Here is a 15,411-nt window from a genome sequence, read left to right as displayed (position 1 = left end):
TCACTGACTATAGAGGACAATTTATTAACCGGGTCATGACTACAAGCATCTTGTAAGTTAGAACCTGTCTGTTTGGGAAATAGCTGATAAATGAAAGAGCTTACATTCATTTTTTTTCAACAAATATTCACTGAGTACCAAATTTATGTAAGAGTGATGATAAAACTCCTATTATAAAGATGAAGAAGTGGTTTTATTCCCTTATAAATTACTTAGATAAATGAACATGCCTTCTATGACGTCACACATCTTTTGAATTGGATTTTGTTGAGGAAAGAACATGGTTGAAACAGAAGAAGCAGCTTGTGAGAACCACTGTCACACTGCCCTGGAGGTTCGAGGACAGCTGGATGGCAGAGAGGAATGGGCGTGGAGGGGCAGAACTTAGCCCATCGTGGAGGGGAAGCAGAGACAGGAGAAGGAGGCGCCATTAGATGTTTGTGAGCAGAGAGCGGGCAAGACCAGAGGTATACTCAAACTTAATCTGGGAAAGTTGTCTATCAAGCTGCATTGCTCCAGTTCGTTCAAGTTGATAAATCTGGAGGGAAGAGGAGTAAATATGTGCCACGTGTTCCCAGGCTGAAGTAGACATAAGTGTTTTTGGACCCTTCAGCTGGTGAATGCACATCTGAAGAAGACTCCCCCACTAACATGACAGAAGATGATAGAGAAAAGTCAGACATTCCGTTTTTCATGTGAAAGATCATGCAATCTGTATGTATTAGCCATGATCGAATTCCCTTTCTTAGGCCCTTGGAAGTTGGGAAGGTGTTTCAGTAGTAAGATTTACTCTGTCTCTCTGCATCCATATTTTCGAGGTATTAAAGCTGAACCCACCGTTACACCCTTAGAACCTGGCCCGAGACCCCTTGATGAGTAAATGATGTGTTTATTTCCAAACGGGCAGACAATATGGCTGGAGAAGCCACTCATATAGACCACATTATCTTCCTAGGAAATTACACAACTATATCAAACCATATAAAAGTCAACCCTAATATCCCAACTGAGTAAAGGATGGATTAGAAAGGAGAGAGAAGAGGGATGACAAAGCCAATGGGTTTATTGTACTAGTTCTAGAGAAAATTAGCAGGAGCCTAAGCTAAGTTGGTGGCAGAGAGGACGGAAAAGCAGAGTTCTCTCATAAAGTTACAAGAAAGGGAAACTGAGGGGGAGAGGCTAAAAGATGGCTGAAGTTTCGCATTAATAGGGGAGACCGATGAGGAAGGCTTCAGTGGGCAGTGAGGTCAGTTAGATGCGCTGGTTCGGAAGTGGTGAGAGGCCATCTGACTTGAGACTGGGGCGAATGGGGGAACTAGAATTCAGGGAGAGGTTGGGCGGCCGACAGAAATTCGGGAAAAATCTGCAAAGAGAAATTTGAAGACCCGGAGGAAAATGCCGATTTCATATGGAGTTTTACCAATTTTTGAAAATATTAAATATTTAACAACAAAACCTAAATTGTATTTTTCCTTGAGTGGTAAAACTGACCTGGTTTCTCATTTCTTTTAGTTTTTGTTTCTGGAGGCTCCTCATCTCATGCTGGGACCCCTTGCAAAGTCTTGGGGCAAACACTTTGTTCGGTGCTCCAGAGACCAACTCAACTCAACTCCCTTCTGCTTTGTCAGCTTCCATATACTGAGCAGGAACTCCTTATTCCTGCATCTATTCCAGCTGGAGCTGCACCAAAATGACACAAATGAACCTATTTACAAGCAGAAATAGCCTCACAGACATAGAAAACAAATGGTGGTTACCAAGGGGGAAGGCAGAGGATAAATTAGGAGTTTGGGATTAACGTATACACACCACTGTATATAAAATAGGTAAGCAACAAGGACCTCCTGTATAGCACAGGGAACTATATTCAATACCTTGTAATATTGGAAGATATACAAGATATTCTATAATGGAAAAGAATCGAACAAAAGAATATATATATAAAACGGAATCATTTTGCTGTACACCGAAACTAACAAACATTGTAAATCAACTATATATTTCAATAAAAGTTTAAAAAAAATTAGAAAAGAAAAAGACCCATAGGCTGAGAGAGCTTGAGGAGAAGCTTAAAGTTGCAAATGGGCTGACTTGGCCTCTTTCCCTTCTGCTTCATCCTACCTTGAACACGGACACTGCACCGGAGCCAGGACTGCAGTCCTGTTACAATGAGGCAGGAGGGAAAGGATGGGGGAATTTCAAAGGCAATCACCCTGATGGAGCTGAGCCTCTAAACCCAGGCCAGCAGCCTTCTACTCCAGTTTTCCCGCTATGTGAGCAAAGAAAATCCCTGTCTGTGTAAGCCAGCCTAAGTCAGCATTGCTATTCCTTCTAGCCAGGTCCATTCCTAATTGATGTACTCTACCTTGGCTTTGGGGGGATTCCCCAAAGGGTGTGCTTGGGTTTCCTACTGCTGTGTAAGAAGCCACCTCAAAGCCTAGAGGCTTAAACAGCAACAACACCGTTTATTTTGCTCACAAATCTGTAATTTGGACAAGGCTCAGTGGGGATGGTTTGTTTCTGTTCCAAGTGGCGTCAGGTGGAGAGGCTCAATGGGAGACTGGAGAATGCATTTCAAGATGGTTCACTCATGTAACTATTGGTTGGTCTTGGTTGTTGGTCTTGGTCTTGGCTGCTGTTTGGGCAAACATTGGGTTTGGAACCAGAGGCCGCTGTTCCCCCACCCTGTGAGCCTCTCTGCAGCTGCCTGGGCTTCCTTACAACATGGTGGCTAGACTCCAAGAGTGAGTGTAGCAAGAGAACAAGGTGCACGTGTGTGGGATTTTTATGATCTAGCCTTAGATGTCATGTAGTATCACTTCCACCACACCCTATTGGTTGAGGCGGTCACACACGCTGGTCCAGGTTCAAGGGGAGTAGACATAAATACCATCTCTTAATGGGGGTGTAGCAAGAGCTTAGAGCGTGAGAGACAAGAGCTATTGCTGCAGCCGTCTTTGGAAAATGCAATCTGCTGGAAGGTGTCTTACAACAACAGAGGGCCATTGCTTATTGTTACTTTTATAGTCACAGTCTAGAGATTCATCTTCGGCTATTTACACTATAGAAAAGAGAAATAGGTCAATATCAGAGTATTGATTTATTGCAAAAATCCTGCCAAAGTTTTTGAATAAGAGAAGTCACAATGGCCTCACAGACTCCCCGCCTTTTCTGGGAGGTATTTTTTTTTAATTGAAGCATACTTGATGTCTAATATTACATAAGTTACAGGTGTACAGTATAGTGACTCACAATTTTTAAGGTTATACTCCATTTATAGTTATTATAAAATGTTGGCTATACTCCCAGTTTTGTACAATATATCCTTGTAGCTTATCTTATACCTAATAGTTTTTATCTCTTAATCCCCTCCCGTATCATGCCCCTCGCCCCTTCCCTCTCCCTACCAGTAACCACTAGTTTGTCCTCTGCATCTGTGAGTGTGCTTTTTTGTTGTTGTATATTTTTAGATTCCACATATAAGTGATGTCATACTTATGTGTGTCTGTGTCTTTGTCTGACTTATTTCATTTAGCATAATGCCCTCCAGCTTCATCCATGTTCATCCAAGTTGCTGCAAATGGCATAATTTCATTCTTTTTTATAGCTGAGTAGTATTCCATTGTGTGTGTGTGTATATATATATATATATATATACACACACCACAGCTTCTTTAGTCATTCCTCTGTTTCTGTGAAAGTATTAACTGGGCATCCCAAGACTTGTCTTGGTGATGAAATGCAGTCTGTAGAGTCAGAGCTGGATCATATTCAGTTAAAGGTTATAATTGGGCTAGAGCGGTGCAGGCGGCAGGTATGCCCTACCTGCCCCCAGCCAGGTAAGGAAGCTCCACTGAGAGGGCGAGAATTGGGCGGGGTGTGCGTGCGTGTGTATGTGTGTGTGCGTGTGTATGCGTGTGTGTGTGCGTGCATGTGTGTGTGTTGGGGGTTCTTTGGTGAGTAGGAAGGTTGGAATATAGCACAGGGCCATCTCATAGGAGAGTAAAAGTAATACCCTTTGGTCCCAGAAAGAGCCACACTTACCATTAAATAGTTCTCTTTAAGATAAAAATCCCTTTGTGCAGTTTGTCTAGTTACATCAGAAAATATAAAAGCATACTATGCCGGTCAGTAACCAGTCTGATCTGAGACCCACCCCTGCCCTTGCCCTGCTCTGCTGTACGTAGAACTGCATTTCCACGACTCTCCTGCCCGTTGGGGGCCTGTAAGAGATGAGAAGGTGAGAGAAAGCAAGAGCTAGGATATTTCTCCGCCCCGCTCTGCTTCTTCTGCCATCTTCTGCGGGGTCTGTGTCTCCCTGCATGGTAGGCACCTTCTGCCATGGCCCCTGAGGACCCCACACTCCTCGTATCCATGCTCCTGTATGATCCCTTCCCCTTGAGTGTGAGCTGGACATTTCTAATGAACAGAGAGTGGCAAGAATGACAGGATGTCACGTCCAAGATTAGGTGAAAATAAAAGACTGACTTCTGTCTTGTTCACACCTGTTTGCTCTGATGAAGCCAGCTGCCACGTTGTGAGTTGCCCTGTGGCAAGAAACTGACGGAAACCTGTGGGCAACAGCACAGGAAGAGCTGAGCGCTGCCAACAATCACTTACATCAGGTCTTCAGATGCTGGTAGTCCTGGTCAATACCTAGGTGACAGCCTCGAGGGGGCCACAGCCTGGGGACCCCACTATGGCCAGGCCTGGATTCCTCATCCATGGGAACTGTGAGATAATACATGTACTTTTAAGCCATAATGTTTGGGGTGAGTATTTCAAGTTCCCACCAGCAGCTTCTTCCTCTGTTATCGGCAGATCGGACAGGGCCTGGGCTCTGGTGGCTTTACCCATTGTCACTCCTGCCCTGGGGACAGAAGTGGTGTCTGCTCTTGCTAATTGCTATGTTGTCTCCCTGTCTTCTGTTTAGGTTTTCAGGTCCCTTATCTCCTGTATAATGTCCCACCCTGAATAGTTTTTGTTTTTCTAGGTGAATCCTGACTGAAGAGGTTACAGCTCACGAATGTGGTGAAATGCCTCTCTTTTGCATCCATGAGGCTTTTTCTATTTCCATAAAAGTCAGAGGCTTGAAGGTGCTAGGCCAGGGTTTGTATCCCAGTAGGAGTGAGTCCCATGGTATACAGCACCAGAAGCAGGTAGGTAGTGGCAGAGAAGGGAGTACACTTTCATACCTAATTTTGTAATATTTTTCTTAAAGGGAGCACCCACATTTATTTAAGCTTCTTTTCCCATAAACCTGTGTCTGCCCTCCTGGTTCAAACACATTGGATACCCAAACCGTTGAAGGCCTAAAAAATCTATTTAATCCAATTAAAACAGCACTTTAATTAGAAAAAAAAATCTAGAATAAATATTTTACTGTCTCTTGCCGAAAGCTTTGGCTCTTTTTTTATTTTCCTCTTTTCCCCATTTGAGTTGGTCTTGAAAAGAAGCACATCACAACGTAAAGATCAACAGGATTAACTTTTGTTGCAGGAGATAAACTCATAAAGTTAGGCATTTTCTTTGGATGACCAAACTTATAGCCTGTTGCTCAGAGGAGCAGGTCCACAAATCTTTTCTTACTTGTCACGTAGCAGGTCTGATTGCTAGTTAAAATCTTTGACCTTTAGGAAGAGGTTGGTAACTAATGAAAGAAGAATGAGTGAGAGTCAGTACTGCTCCCTGGGGAAACGTAGAAGTCATTCTAGAAGAAACTTCCATGTGACAATCACTTTATTAGTGACAGACAAGGCTGGGAGATACTATCTGCTGAGTCCAATACTTTGAAAGAGAAGATTCCTGCTCAGGCACAGGTGAGTGAGAGATTAACACCGATCAGTGCTGATGAAAAAATAATAATGAAAAGACACACAGCTACCGCGTCAAAATTCTTTAAGAAAAAATAATATTTTAAAGAACTTTTAAAAACGACAACAATAAAATAAAGACAGTAAAGGTTCTTGTTGTCTTGGATTGATTCCTAGAGAGACCAGGAAACATTTGTAGTGTTCTTTTAGACTTTCAGATTCTGTGAGCCGACTCCACGGCTCAGAAATAATTTCCACTCCACTTAGTGGATCTTTAAAAGGAAATAAAAATGATTACATATTCTAGCTGTAACTGCTTTAATTTGTAGAAAATAGCAAGTCTAAAGGAGGCCAACCCAACTCTTTTGAATCATTGGTTTTTAGAAACGTCCTGCCTTTAGCAGAACAAATGCAGAAACACAACCGATTGTATTTAGAAAGCGGCATTGTGTTGAAGAATCAGAAATATTCCTCTTCTGTCCCTGAGCAGAAACCTCTCAGAGAACAGTAGCTTCTGCTAAGCTTGAAGGATTGCATACGCCCCATCCCTTCCTTACATATTCTTACAAGGTAAGAGTCAGGAGGAATCTTAGACATTATTAATTCCCACTCCGTCACTGACAGCCAAACAAACTGAGGCGCTCAGTGATGGAGTGAAATCCCTAAATCTCATAGTTAGTCTGTGGCAGAGCCAGGCTAGACCTCAGACCTCCTGGCTCCAAGTTCAATGGGAGAAGAAATATCATTGCCTGCAAATATGGCACTTATAAGCAAGGTTGCCTCAGTACCTGTATCTTCCCTTAGAGGCAAATTCAGGACTCTACATAGGAGAGTTTCAGTTGTCACATTTGGGTAGTAGGACCTGTCTTACTTGAATGACAGAAGTTCTGTCACAAAGAGAATAATCATGGGAGTGAAAATGGTCACAGGTGAATCATTGGGTTGCAACAGAGATAAATAATACCGTCATATTCTCTGAACAATTCCCAAGCTGGAAGCCAGATTGCAGTCTCTTTCCTTGATGTGTTTATTGCCCTTTTAATTAGCCTTATCTATTTTCCTACTTATAAACGGGCTAAACTTTAAGAGCAGCTACAAAAAGGAACACGGTATCATGTTCTATGTCTTGTTTCCTTTAGAAAGAGCCAAAAAGGGTTAGTTAGCCAAGTTTTATGTACTGAAGGATGATGGAAAAGCAGGTTAAAGTTCAGTTAAGTACACAATAGTCGAACCTACACATGGCAATAGAGATAAAATCTATATTCTCTCAAACTAAAATGGAATATCCCTATAAAGTTCAATATCTCTGTTAGTACAAATCCTGACTGAAAATTTCAAGAACAAGAGGTTACGCTAAGGTTGTTATTTTTTATTAAAAAAATACTCATTCAGATTGAAATCACTGAATGGATCATATGCTATTTAAGAATTTAAGGAGTATTAAAAATTATGGCCATGCCACGTGGATGGGTATATACAGGACTCGGAGACTTAGACTTTTACATTTCCTCATATCTGTCAATTAATTTGATTTTTTTGCTTACCTTCCCAGCCAGAATGTAAAAATGGATGAAATGATAACACAAAAAGATGTAACCTTAGCAAAGCAATAATTTCGGATAAAAAGACCAGCTTAAAATCTTTAGGGAGTAAATGTCAATTCAGATCCAGGAGATTTCATCTTAAAGAGTAACAGAATTCTTTTCACATTATCTCCAAACTGGAAAATATTTCCCTGGATTTTGTTCAAAAATAACCTTGATATATTATAACCTTGAGTAGAAGCCAGTAACAAAGTTAAAATACCGGGAACTATTGCCTTGACCAGAGTTAAGGAGTGAATAGGTGAAAATCAGAGAAAAGTGATAGCTAAGAAGGAACTGGGAAAGGCATCTTAATCCAAAACAGGCTTCTTCCGCACCTGGTTAAGTATTTGGCATTTTGGGGGGCTTTCACATCGTGTCTCTTCCTGACTGCTGGAGTGCATTCAAATCCTAGAAACTATCCTACTTTTTAATAAATTACTAATCTACTTATTTTCTCTTCCATAGTGACTGAGCTGTAGCTGATTTATCTTTGGAACCACAGTGCCTAACACAATGCTTGGCACACAACGGCACACAAAGACTGATGGATGTTGAGGTGGGTGGATGAATGGAAAAACATGAATGAATAGGCATGTATTCTAGGGTTTGTTTTTTTTTTAATATCCTTGTCATGTGCCCTATCCTCTTTTGGGGTTTTACAGCCCCAAACTAGATATGAACCAGTTTCACCTGTGAGATGGACCTGTGGTGTAGCACCACTACCCCCAGGACGGTGCTCAGCATACAGTAAGAGCTCAATACATACTGACTTGATAAGTGCCCACGCTAAAGGGAGAGTCTCTGACCTCCAAATAGCAAGTAAGAAACCAAGAGCACTGATATTTCTTTACAGGAAAGAGGGAAAACAGACTGTTTGGAATGAATGATCTCAGTGCTTTAACTATATGTTTACAATCGATACAGATGCACTTTCCTCTTTGGTGTCTTCCACTGGTACACGGTGACACCTCCCCCTCACTGGATCCGCTCTTTATAACCATGAATTGGGCGTAAAGTGCAAGCAAATTTGATTTTATTGTTCCCCATGAATACCAGTCAATTTTCCAAGTGGGAATACTAAAGATGATAATTGTATGTTGTCTAATCTTGTCGGGATGGGTCCCCTCTAGTGGTTTCCCACTGGTAAACCACTGAAAGCATGAAAGGATCAGAACAAGAGCAAATGAAATGTAATGTGGTCTATTCTTTGAGCTAATGTGAGCCTCCTGTTTGAAGGGTATCACTAATGTGTGTACAGACATACGGAAAGGAATAGACAGAGGTATCATTTTTTTCCTCTAGGGCAGGCTTTACTCAGGAAGTATACTGAGTAATAGCCAATGGAATGCATGATAATAAATGATCAGACTGCACATTTGGAGCACTTGACTGACTACCTTGACTGTTAGATGTTGTATGATGCCCTCGCTGGTGCCGCAAGTCTTGAGGAGTCCCTTCCGTTCCCTTCCTGGGGAACACAGGCTACCAGAGCTGGTCCCTGGTGGGTAATTACCAGGCAATCAGAAACTGTCTTGAACAACACATTAACGTAAAAAAATCTTGTCTGAGACTTTGTTGCTTTGTGCTTTATCTCATATAACTTGTCTTTTGGGAGCAAGCAATCATAGTCTATTATTGATGACTTGTGTTATTGCATGGAGAAGAAAAGTGAATAATGAACCTAATAGGAACCCTAGCGCAATTGCTTTTTGTTAGAATAGAGTTGGAGAGAGCACTTTATCATAATTATTTGCCCACATATACCTTCTACACTCACTCTTGACACCCTTCTCCTCTAATTTCCTATGGGAAACAGCTGGGTAGATAATGGAGAGAAAAGATATAATGAAGAAACGACCATGTTTAAAACATAAGAAGATACTGAAAAAATTGGCATTCTGGCCCTATGTACGTAAGAGACAAAAGCCCATTTTCAGACATACCTTGTTTTATCACGCTTCGCTTTATTGTACGTCTCAAATATTGCGTTTTTGACAACCTGAAGGTTTGTGGCAGCTCTGCATCTAGCAATTCTATCAGCACCATTTTTCCAACAGCATTTGCTCACTTTGTGGTTCTGTGTCACATTTTGGTAATTATTGCACTATTTCAAACGTTTTCATTATTATTCTACTTGTTATAGTGACCTGTGATCTTTGATTGTTGCTACTATGATTTGCTGAAGGCTCAGATGATGGTTAGCATTTTTTAGCAACAAAGTATTTTTTTTTTAACGAAGTATTTTTTAATTAAGGTCTGTACCTTGTTTCTTTTAGACATAATGCTACTGCACACTTTATAATAGAGTACCGTAGCGTGTAAACGTGATTTTTATATAAGGTAACTGGGGAACAAAAAAGGTCATGTGACTTGCTTTATCGGGTTATTTGGTTTATTGCCATGGTCTGGAATGGAAGCCACAGTGCCACCGAGGTAGGCCTGTACAGTTGCCCCTCAGAGGGGCAAAAACCTATGAGTCCTGCCTCCCTCTGTATTATATTCTCGAAATAATACCATACACCCATAGCATTCCTCAAAGCTCCTTGAACAGTGGCCAAGTTACAAGACAGATTTATCTCCATCTCTTATCAAATGCAGTTAGAGAGACAAGACATAGATTGTCCCTATTACAATAATAACAAGGAGTTCGAGATAATATCTATAAAACCCAGCGACACATACACTCAATTTGGACGTGACCGAAGATTCCCTAGTCTGGGTTCAGGTACGGAAGGGACCATATTCAGTGTAATCACTGGTCTTTCACTGGCCTTTCTGCTAATACAGAACACCACCTCTGTACAAAATCATGGGCTGGCTCACAGGTTTCTGGGCATCTTCAGGGCTGAGTCTCAAGTACACATGACTGATTCTTTCCTGTATCTTCCACCAGGTGTATTGTGACTTCTGGGTCACTGCAGCTGGTAAGAGCTGCAGCTTCCTTTACTGGGTAAAGCCACACAGCCAGACACCACCAACTCCATGGGCTTTTTTTGTCCTCTCCTTCCTGGCCCCAGTCCCTGACACCCTGCTGCTGCTTCTGCAGGGCATTGCTTCAGATGTGCCAGTGCTGTTTGGGAGGTCAGGGCTGAATCTAGGCACAAGCTCACTGGGTAGGGTCACACTGTAATAGAAGAAGACAAATGCAACTTGCTTGTGCCCTAGTGCCACGCTGGATTTCAAATGATAATTTTAAAGTGTAACCCTATTCTTCCCTAGAATATGACTATGGGTATATGGAGGCTGGTTCCAAGATAAATTGATATGAGTGATAGACATCATTTTGCCCTAAGAATCACACCTTCCCTTCAACTCTGAGATTCTGTAAGTGGCCAAATACTCCTTTTCCCTTGGATGAATTGGTTCCCAGTAGGCACGTTCGAACCCCTGGCGAGGCGACAAATCACCCCTGGGCCCATTTTCCCCAGATGCACCAGCAGAGGACTGTCTGGGGTTCAGGTTGGGATCTTTGGCAACAGCGACTGGGAATTCAGATGTAGATCAGGCTGTGACAGAGTATTTCCTAGAGGAGGTGATCGAGGCCCTAGAAACGTCCTGCACTCACAGAGTTTCCATTCTAGTGGGGAAGACAAGGGCCACACACACAAGGATGCAGGGGAGGTTTGTGTTGGGCCAGCTCGGGATGCCACGAGAAGACAGGGGTGACGTAACTTAGTGCAGGGTCAAGGAGGGTCCCCCCGAGGCAGTGCTTTTTGAGACCCTAAGGATGGATAGGATTTAGCCAGACAAAGTCGGGGAGAGAGGGGAGCTGGTGGCAGAGAGAAAAGTCTGCTGGGGGCTCCGAGGTCAGGTGTGAGAAGCAGAATGAACTGAAAGGTGCTTGGTAGAGAGCAAGGTGGGAGGTTGCAGAGGGCAGGGGGCCAGACCAAGGAGTTAAGGTTTTATTTTATTTTTTAAATTAAAAAAAAATGGATTGGAATATAGTTGATGAACAACGTTGTGTTAGTTTCAGCTGTACAGCAAAGTGATTGAGTTTTACATATATATATGTCTATTGTCTTTTAAATTTTTTTACTTGAGAGGAGTTAAGGTTTTATCTGGAGGGCAATAGGAAGACTCTGAAATTATTTTTTTTAATTTTTATTTTATACTGGGGCATAGTTGGTGAACAATGTTGTGTTAGTTTCAGGTGTACAGCCAAGTGATTCAGTTATACATATACATGTATCTGTTCTTTTTCAAATTCTTTTCCCATGTAGGTTATTATAGAATGTTGAGCAGAGTTCCCTGGGCTCTACAGTAGGTCCTTGTTGGTTATCTATGTGAAATTCAGCAGTGTGTATGAAGCAGGGAGGGGAGTGATTTGACTCATGTGAGTGAAAGACTGCTGTGGGGCAGATGGATGGGAGATAACCAGACGGGAGACAGGAAGACAGATGGCTTACGACGTTGTTGCTATTGTCTTGGCAAGATATGATGGTGCGTTAGGACAGGAGAGGCACATATATGCAGGAGAGACCTGGGGCGGGGGGAGTTGAAGGCCGGGTCATTGACTAGATGAGTGGACGAGAGAGGAGGAGTTCTGGAGAAGCCCCAGGTTTCTGACATGAGAAATACATGGGTAGAGATGGCATTACTGAAATAGAGATCACAGGAAAAGAAGGGATTGGGGAGCTCATAGGATGGTCAAATTTGGGGGTATATTTTGTTTGCAGCATATTGAGTTGGAGCTACCTTTGAGGCATATAGGTAGAGGTAGACTCAGCCCTGAGGTTCAGGGTGAAGAGTGTGAAGATGGTGACTGTAGACACCGGACGGATGGGATTTCCTAGGGAAAGAGGAAGCATAGGCGGTAACCCCATGGAGCACCAAGTGTGAAGTGGTAGAGGAGAACAGGAACTTCAGAGGGTGTGGGCAGAGAGGGAGCAGGGGTTCCAGGAGAAGGCAGCACGTGGGGCAAAGGGAAGTGGGTGAGAAAACATTACCAAGAGGTCCAGGAAGCTTGTGTGGGGGCCAGATTGTGGAAGGTCTGAATGTTAGGAAGGGGAGGGGAATTTGGACAGTATCCGGTAGGCCCCAGGTAGCTCAGGAAGGACTTTGAGCCGGAACCTGTACACGTAAAGTACTGTATATCCAGTGATTTGGAAGTTGAGGGGCAGAAAACAAAGAGCTCATTTAGCAGAGTTGTCTCTACTTGGGGAGAAAAGCATCTGGGGGAGGGGGTTACACTGGGGGAGGGGGTGACAAAGGAGACTGGTGTGAGCGACCTTTGGGGAAACCAGAGTACTTCCATGTTGCATCACGGAGGGCAGAGGAAGAGACACCCTGCTGTGTCCGCTGTTTAGCAGAGTGACAGCACTGTGGTCACAGAGGTCAAGGTTGACAAGAGGAGCCAGCCTTTGGGGAAACCGGTAGATTTGGCTTTAGGTGTGTGGAGATGTAGTCAGTATTGCAAAATACTGATGGAGGTTTTTTGAAGGCAAATGAAAATGGCGTTGCTACAGGCTCTCTGCTCCATCACATCTCTGCCTTTCCAGAAAGAAGGGAGTAAAATTGCTCGGTAGTCAAAGTTCATTTTTGCAACCTCTGCACCTGCATTTACAATTTCTGGAAACACTGGATTTAGAAATACTATGGTGTTCTGATTTCGTTTTATCATCCTTTTTGCCTTACTTTTCAATCTTAACATGTGGGCTTATTCTCTCCGTATCAAAAACTGAATGTTCTGAATTTGTGGAAAGAATTTACATGGTTTATTCTTGGCCACTCTTCTCATATTTCTGTCTCGTTGTCTCCTCACCCATTGTTCCTTTACGTTCCTGTCTCTCTCCCTTTATTCTCTCTTAGCTTAGGTCTCCCCCAAGAATGCTCAAGTGCAACTATTCTCGGCCTAAATGCCACAGACAACCAAATGTCAGAACGAGGAAGCACAGTCTTGCTAATCCCCCTAGGAACTGGAAAGCAGAAACTCTCCGGTCTTGATCAGACATTTGGAATCCACCTCTATTTCTCCCTCGTAACTCCTAACAGTTTCTAAGAAACACCTGTCCTCTTATATGATTTAAATGTCGTCTTATAAACATCTGCCTCTTAATATTCTGACAGTTTTCCTTTATGGGAGAGCAAGCACCTCCTCAGAAGTGAGTCTTATTTACCACTATAACCCTGGTACAGCTCTGGAGCCCGGCCCCCAGCTGTTGAATGAATAAAGGGATGATTAAGTGTGGCAGAAGGGTCCGTCTGCCTTTTTATCTTCTCCCTAGGCTTTCAGCTTTTTCTAATTTTTTCTTTTAACCAGGGGTAAGTTGTCGCATCAACACAATAGAAAGATTTGGAGAGTCATCACCAGGTACTACGAAATGTCTTGCACATTGAGGGTGCTTAGAGTTTAACAACTAAAAATGTTATGGGAGACAAGAAAGCAAGGGTTTGCCAAACTGTTGGCAGCTCTAAATTCATAACCAATATGGAAAAGAAACCATATGTCAAGGGTAAATATATATGCATATATGTGTGTGTATATATGCTTTTTCTGTATTCATTTCTTTAGAATTATTTCCTATCAGAGTATGCGTGGTGTTTTTGGTGTTATTATTGGTAGATGCCATCTAGTGGTGTAGAATAGCATCTGTTCTTAGAGCCATTCAACTTCTAAGTTCTCATCATTATTATTATTACTTTGTTATCTCTTAAAAGTAGAACCAAAAACACTGTTTAAAGAATACTGTAAGTCTCAAGTAGGAATAAAATTTGGAGGATTAAGATATAAACTTTAGGGGGCTTCCCTGGTGGCGCAGTGGTTAAGAATCTGCCTGCCAATGCAGGGGACACGGGTTCGAGCCCTGGTCCAGGAAGATCCCGCGGAGCAACTAAGTCCGTGTGCCACAACTACTGAGCCTGTGCTCTAGAGCCCGCGAGCCACAACTACTGAGCCCGCGTGCCTAGAGCCCGTGCTCCGCAACAAGAGAAGCCACCGCAATGAGAAGCCCATGCACTGCAATGAAGAGTAGCCCCCGCTCGCCGCAACTAGAGAAAGCTCGCACAGCAATGAAGACCCAACACAGCCAAAAATAAATATGAACAAATAAATTTATATTTTTAAAAAAGATATAAACTTTAAGTCTCCTATGGCAGAAAATTGAAAAACAAGTACAGGACTTTATCTCTCAGCGTAATCCATCCACCCGCTCTTTTACTCATTCATCAGATATTTATCAAGCCCCTACCCTGTGCTAGGTTTGGTGTGAGGGACTTGAAATAAAATCCCAGTGCCTACCTTGAATGGTAAGAGGAAATGGTAAATGTTGGTGGCCCACCGTGTTTTTGGCACTCATGCCATGCCAGGCTCTGTGCCACACACTTCGTACCCCAACCTAAATCATCTGGAATCATCACCACAGCCCTCTGAGGTATGATTGTCCCCATTTTTCAGATGAGGAAAATGGAACTTGGAGATATAATATATAATATTAATATATAATATATAATATAATATATATCTATATATAATATATATAGATATATAGTCCTGTATCTAAGAAGCATGCAAACCAGTTCAGAGCCAGGGTCTGACATCAAAATGTGTGAGCTCCTAAAAATCCACTCTTTGGGCTACAAAAGCAAGGGCAGAGGAGGTAGATGCTTTTGAATTACATACAGTCTAGGCCTTTTTTTTGGAAGTGAGATGAAGCGAGAGGGCAGAAGACAATTTTAAGGGCGGTTAAGTTTGCACAAGTCATTTAGCTGTGGGTCTGGACTGGAGAAGGTAAGGGGTAGAAATATGAATAGGTATGGCCAAAAGTTTGGATCATCAGAAAAGGAATAATCCATCTGTCTTGGACGATTCTTGGAGATACATTGGATTGGGAACATTAGAGCAAAGACCAACATATAGGAAGCATGTTGGTCACTGATCTTTGATCACTCCATCCAATATTGTCTTTCCAGGTCTCTATAGCACATGTCTATACAACAGGACATTTTTAATGTGCTGCCTTTGCACTGTTCTTCAAATTATTTCCTATGTAAAAATCCTAGCTCAGCTCTCTCAT

The 15,411-nt window shown here is 42.5% G+C and overlaps 1 protein-coding gene across 6 annotated transcripts in view; it reads left to right on the top strand.

Moving 5' to 3' along the window:
* The first annotated feature begins 3,857 nt into the window (after positions 1 to 3,857).
* Positions 3,858 to 15,411, top strand: part of SIPA1L2 (signal induced proliferation associated 1 like 2) — a 238,102-nt gene continuing 226,548 nt past the window's right edge. For 5 of the 6 annotated variants that reach the window (XM_049696794.1, XM_049696793.1, XM_049696792.1 and 2 more), the window contains exons 1-3: positions 3,858 to 5,159; positions 7,865 to 7,959; positions 8,062 to 8,146. The gene's annotated coding sequence lies outside the window, so the exon portion shown is untranslated. The remainder of the gene's footprint in view (positions 5,160 to 7,864; positions 7,960 to 8,061; positions 8,147 to 15,411) is intronic. The other variant, XM_049696795.1, reaches the window with a different exon arrangement.

The sequence above is a fragment of the Orcinus orca genome, chromosome 14, assembly GCF_937001465.1.
Source record: "Orcinus orca chromosome 14, mOrcOrc1.1, whole genome shotgun sequence".
NCBI classification, from domain to species: Eukaryota; Metazoa; Chordata; class Mammalia; order Artiodactyla; family Delphinidae; genus Orcinus; species Orcinus orca.
This window is presented reverse-complemented; position numbering and strand designations above follow the sequence as displayed.